Consider the following 6,253-nt stretch of genomic DNA (forward strand, 5'->3'; position numbering starts at 1 on the left):
CAGGCATGAGCTAGAGCTCATGGCTTTTTCCTGCTCCCTGCCCCTGTGTCTGCCCTGCTGGGTGCCTGCCTTGCCCTTGGACCTGCTCCTTGCTGCCGATGGCTGCTGCTCAGGGGCTTGCCCTGCTTGCTGCTGCTGGCCCTGCCCTGCTCTCCTCACTCAGGTACCGTGGGGCTCTCGTAGTTGATTCCCCTGCCCTGCCTGCCTTGCTCTTACCCTGGCTCACCCTTCCCCCTGCAGCAGCCACCTCTGCTGCTCCCTCATGCTAACAGCTGTGTGGGACCAGTCTCCCTCCCTGGCCAGTGGTAAGTGCTTCATTTTGAACAAGCACTGAAACACTCCATCAACCACGGAGTAAATAAATCCCCTTGTTGTTTCACTGGAAAATAAGGGTGGAATAGGAATATTATTTCATTTTCCAGTTCCTATCAATGGTCTGCTGGTGGCTGTGTTTGGGAAAGACTAGACTCCTTGTTCAGATTAGGTTAGAATGCTGCCTATTAACTCTGCCAAACACAGATACCTGTGTTAATGGCCCAGGCCCTTGGGTGACAGTTTTTGATTCTTCCCTACTGCACTTGAACAGAGTAAATAGTTAGAGCTGAGTGAATAGTTCTTTGTAAATGTATCATAAAGAACAAGAGGTGTTCAAGTATCTTCCTTCTGCTATGGAAGTGAGGTATCCTAAAGTCTCTGTTTCCTACAGCACTGCATCTTTAAGGGAAAGGTATCAGCTGAGTAGAAAAAAAATACAGGTCAGCACATACCCAAAAACAATTCCACCTCCCTCTGAAGGCCTGGATGTGAATAAAATGATGGGGTTTTGTTGTTGTTTTGTTGGGGGTTGTTTTTTCCCTCAGCCGGCTGCCAATGGCAAGCTTGTTTCTAATTGCTTGCTTGTTTGCCTTGATGCAGGCCTCCTTCTGTGTCCCTGCATTTTGAGCATCATGGAGAGAGGCAGGGTAAGACCAGAGGGACTGTAACAGTTCCAACAGCACAGTGTTTTCTGGGCTGATGCTGCTTATGAATGAACGAAACAAATCAAACACCAGCAAATAGGTAATCACAGTAACTGAAGAAAAAAGGAGCAAGAAGCATCCCCCCACAGCTTCTAAGAAAGACACAGCCTGACTTTTGCCAGAAAGCAGTCAGAGGAGCTGGGCATGGCTATCAGAACTCTGCAAAGCCTGTGGCCCTTTGTGAAGTGATCTATGGCTACCTGCTCGCCCTTGTTACCATCCCAACCAGACACAGCTGCAGACACTGCTCCTGCAGTACAAGCTGCATCAATTCACTTGTTTGGGCCTTTTTAATTCGCCTTGAATTTGTCTCATAGGATTGTCCTTTCAATTTTGTAACTCCCAAATATTCCAGGGGGTGTCCAGCCATGACCTGCCTCTGGAATGCTGGTAAAGCAGAGCAGACTGGCACTCGCAGTCCAGTGGTTTTGCCTCTCTTGTACAAACAATGTACAAACAATAGGCTTCACCATTATAACAAATTTCCTCCTCTGTGTTCAAAAGTATTCTTTTACGTTATTCCAGAGTGGCCATGCTTTTTAGAAACATATTCCAGTTGCTTTCTAATCTCTTAACAACATCCCTCTCTAAGAATTGCTGGTTTTGATTTGAGAGGTTTACACCCACAACACTAGGGACACTCTTTTTATGGATTATACGAGTGGTTGCAATGGCCCTTTCACTCAAGTTCACTTCCACATATGATGAAGCCAATTTCTGCTTTTTTATTTGGGACTGTTTTTTGCAAGCAGGGATTTTTTGTGGGGTTTTTTTGTTTGTTTGTTTTGTGGGGTGGTTTTTTGTTTTGGTTTGGTTTTTTGGTTTTTTTGTTTGTTTGTTTTTTGTTTTTGTTTCTTTTTTTGAGGGAATGAAACAAAACAAACAAAAAAAGCACCTCCATTATCAATCTTGAGACCTGGAATAGTGCAGTACAGTTTGTGTCTTTACTGGCAGGAGGAATTCCTTGTTCTAAGCCAGAACAATTCTTATCTGCTGTTGAACATTGGAGTATTCAATGCTGTGCAGTTTTATAGCCGTGCCTGTTAGACCCACGAGTTCTTTGTAACTGTGTGTGAGGTTTTATTTGTTCGGTGTTCTTCAGTGTTTTTCAACTTTCCACCACATTCAGAAACACCCAGCAAATAGACAGGAGTCTGTTTGTGGTTTGGATTCACAAGGACCTTAGAAAGAATATTCCTGAACAATTTTAAGGTCCTTGGGCTCTCAGTACAAATCCCACCCACTACTTCACTATTGTTAAGGGGTTTGCTTATTGTTCTCCACAAGCCAGTCACCCACAACTCATTTACTTCATTTGGGTGATATATTTGAAGGGAATTTTCATAGGATTCATTTGTAGGGCATCTCCTCCAGCATTTACTGTTCATCCCAGCTTTCTCTTTCAGTTCTCCCAGCCCCTCCCCAATTTGAACCAGGCTAGTGGGTATATAGCTTTTCTCCAGCTCTGTGAGCATGTCTGGCCTAATAATTGTTCTGTTTGAATCAGCATCAAGTATGTGCATTTTGCATTTCATAGTAGATCTTTGGTAATCAAATTCCTCCTGTTGTTAATAAATTGTATAAGCAGAAGTCAAGAAGTATATCTGTGCCACTCTGAGTTCCCTCAGGTGAGATCAAATCCCTCTTTTTCAGTTATTTTTGCCTTATAGTTGTACTTAACATGAACCATGTGAGTGAACTTTATATTGCAGTTAATGAAAAAATCTGTTTAGCTTACCTTTCAGAAGTGTCACAACACAGATTCCCAATGTGCATGTTAAAGGCATAGAAGAAGGAGGGCATTGATAGAGCTCACAGCAGTCCACCTCCTCCCTGAAGCTGTTAATGTTTTCTGATGTTGCTAAACAAAGAAATTCAAGTTCCTCTCTGGATACAGAGCTGTAAATCCAAAGACAGCTGTTGCTTGTTTAGGCTGGGGCTTCTTGTTGGTTTCTAAGTGCTAGGAGGATCCTGTGCCCTCTGTCAGTCCAGGTGAAGAACCACCCTCCTCCTGCTGTAGCTCTTACACCTGTTTGTCACCTCAGGTTTGGGAGGGGCACGTGAGCAAGTTCTGCATTTGCATAATTAATTGGCATAATTGAGCTGGCTGTTGACTTTTGCTTCCAGGAGCATCATGCTCTTCCCTACTGGCCACTGAGCTGTGAGGCTGAGAAGTACAACAGAAATTCACACAGGGAGCCCCTCTTTCAAAAAGTAAATTTTTAGCTTGGTGGTTTGTTTTACTATTATTACTTAAGCAGGGATATTCTGGCCTTTCTCTTTTGGAGCTTACCTGTAGGTGAGCAGAAGAGCTGCTGGAAAACACTGGCTTCACTTGTTTCCATAACTGCCTTGTTCCCAATCCAGGCAATTAAGTATTACTGTGACTTCCTAGAGGTGACTTCTTAGATCCGTATGTCCTCTGTGCAGCTCTTTTTTGACTAGAGCATTCCTGATGTCCTGTAGTGAGAAGTCTTGTGCCTGCTGACAGATAGATGGTTAATCCCCTTGGTGCTTTTCCTTATTCTGAAGCTGTAAGACTACAACTACATCTTTCAATAGGTCCTTTGTAGTGGCCCTGACAAACACTTGATCTTCACTCAGAGGCCTCCTGACAGGCTTTTTTGAGAAACCAGTACAGACTGATTATTTCACTGTATCAAAGAATACGAAGTTTTCCTTTTAACAATGCAATATGAGTATTTGATAGTTGATTAAAATATGTATTCATAGAATACCTTACTGAGACAATTACATGTTGTACAGCATGTCTGATGTAATCACAGCAGTCACTTCTGGCCTTAGTATCTATAAATCCGGTTTTGGAGGAGATCTGCTCCATTTGTGAGTGCCCAGTTTATCCCTGGTGTGGGTTGTGAGTCTGGTCAAAACCTGTGCTTCCAGGGGTGCAGGAGTTTTATCAGAACAGGACTCTCACTTTGGAACAGCCCAGAGCAAGCAGAGATGATCTGGGATTAGCACTAAACAGTTAAGCTGATTCTGAGCCAAACTGCTAATGCAGGAATATTGGTTCAACTCTGCATGTACTCCAGTTTGCTTTGGCTACCGTACATGCAACAGGAATGTGCCTCTTCCACACCTGAGTTACCCCTCGGGTTTAAACAGGTCAGCTGACTTTGATGACCTTGGGTGGTTCCCTACAAATTGATGATGGAACTGGATTTTATTCCCTACTTCTGTTTACCAAAACCTAGCACAAATTACTGTTTGACTGAATATGGAAAAGTTGAATATCAGGAGACTGCTTTCTCATGGTTTAAAGTCCTCTTGTAACTGGATTTGGCCTCAAAATACTTGCTCCTCTTTCACTGATTTGCATTGTGGGGGCTTCTTGAGAAACTGCCTGGAGAATTTTTAGTTTCTGATGCATCCTTGTGACAATCTCTAGCTTGATAATTCTAACAATATTGGACTGTAGGAATGACTGTCAGAGCTGACTGTCTAGTATCCTGCTTCCAAAAGCAGGCAGTGACAAATATGTAGGGAACAGTAATAATATTGGAAGCATATTGGGATATTTTCCTACCATAGTCTTCCAGCAATTTGTGAATTGGGGACCTACAGAGAGACCAGCAGCTCCTTTAATTTTATATTCTTAGGTAGATTTCTCCTCCATTAGTGTGTCCAGGACCTTTTGACTCTTTGGCCACTATTGAAAATGGAGCTGATGTTTTTTGCAGGGGTATTGTGAACTTTTTCCTTTTGTGAACAGATGTGTATTCCTGGGGTTTGGTTTTCCCCAGTGCATCTTAACATCTACTTAAGTTACATTTCTCTCTGAGCTCTGTGAGGTGAGCTCTTTTTAATCTAATGAGAACTTAGTTTCAAGATCTCATCAGGGACATTCTCAAAGGCCTCTGGAAATATGAGTTATTATATGGACAGGCTCTCCCTTTTATATGTTTGACTTCACCAAATAAAGCCACTAGGCAGGAATCTCTACACAAAATCTCTGCCACCTGCTACCCAGTATTATATATGTCCTGTTTATGTCCTGTGTTTGTTAATACTGGGGTTTGTAGGTTGGGTTGGTGGGCTTTTTGGCATTTTGCTACACATTTCATGTTGCTTTTACAGGTTTAAAGTTTTCTTAGGTCCCTTAATGCCTGCCTTAAAAACCTGACATTGCAATAGCCACCTGCCATAGGAGTTTTTAGCAAGAGACTTTATATGTAAGCAAGTTATCTCTGAAGGACCTTATAATACTGAGATAAAACAGTTTGGTCCTGAAGGATTTGTTCTGTAACTTAATCTTCTACTCTTTGGGGTGAAACAGGACCTTCAGTGTACCCAGTAAATATCCAAGTAAAAACTGAAGAAAAACCAGGCTTTTTAGCCCAGAAATCTTCTCAAGTTCCTTTGTACTGAATTCAGATAAAAAAACCCAAAAATAATAACTATTTTTCTGTTGGATAGTCTGATCAATCCCTTTAATCTTGGCTTGTCTTACTGCCAGAATCTCTGGTGTGCTTCCTTCTTCACAAGTACTTGAAAAAAAATTTACTTTCTTCCGTATTTCCAGCAAGTTGCTCCTAAAAGTATTTTCTGGCCTCTTCATCCCATTTTTTAACATGTAACCTGCAAATCTTGACAAATCTCTCTCCCCCTCTGCTTTTCTGTTGGGCAGAAGTTCAGCTATGCAAAGAATGCCCTTTTGCCTCTGCTGGCTCCCCTTGCCATGCCAGCCTTGTCTTCCAGGATGGAGACTTTTTGAAACCCCTTTGTTCCCGGAATGCAGATTCCCAACCTCTTTTGCATGTGACTCATGTTCTGAATAGTGGTTATTTTAATTTCTGAAGTTTCAGAGTTGCTCTTTTGAGTGTATTTTTACTGAAGAAGCTGTAGCAGGCAGCCTGTGTGATGCTGGCCCTACCTGAGGGGGATAGTGGAGGCTTTTGCTTCAAACGTCTGTGGTTTGATTTCTGCCTGGGCTGTTTTGTGACCAGGAGAAACTTCCTGAGTGGGGAGGGTGAAATGTCTGTCTGGCTGCTGCTGCTATCTCACAGATAGGTCAGGAATGCGGCTGGCATCCTGCAGCTCCTCTGGCTGGGGGCTGAAACAGCCTCCTGCTCAGCAGTGTGTGCCCGAGGTACTTGGTGCCTTTCTTGTCCTGGTCCTCTCTGCCAGCATCTCCCCAGACCTGTGTGCTTGCAGGCAGGGCTCTAGGAGAAGGCTCCTGTAGTGGGGATGACTGGGGCAGCAGCTGCTGAGAA

Source organism: Prinia subflava, chromosome 11 (genome assembly GCF_021018805.1).
Source record: "Prinia subflava isolate CZ2003 ecotype Zambia chromosome 11, Cam_Psub_1.2, whole genome shotgun sequence".
NCBI lineage: Eukaryota > Metazoa > Chordata > Aves > Passeriformes > Cisticolidae > Prinia > Prinia subflava.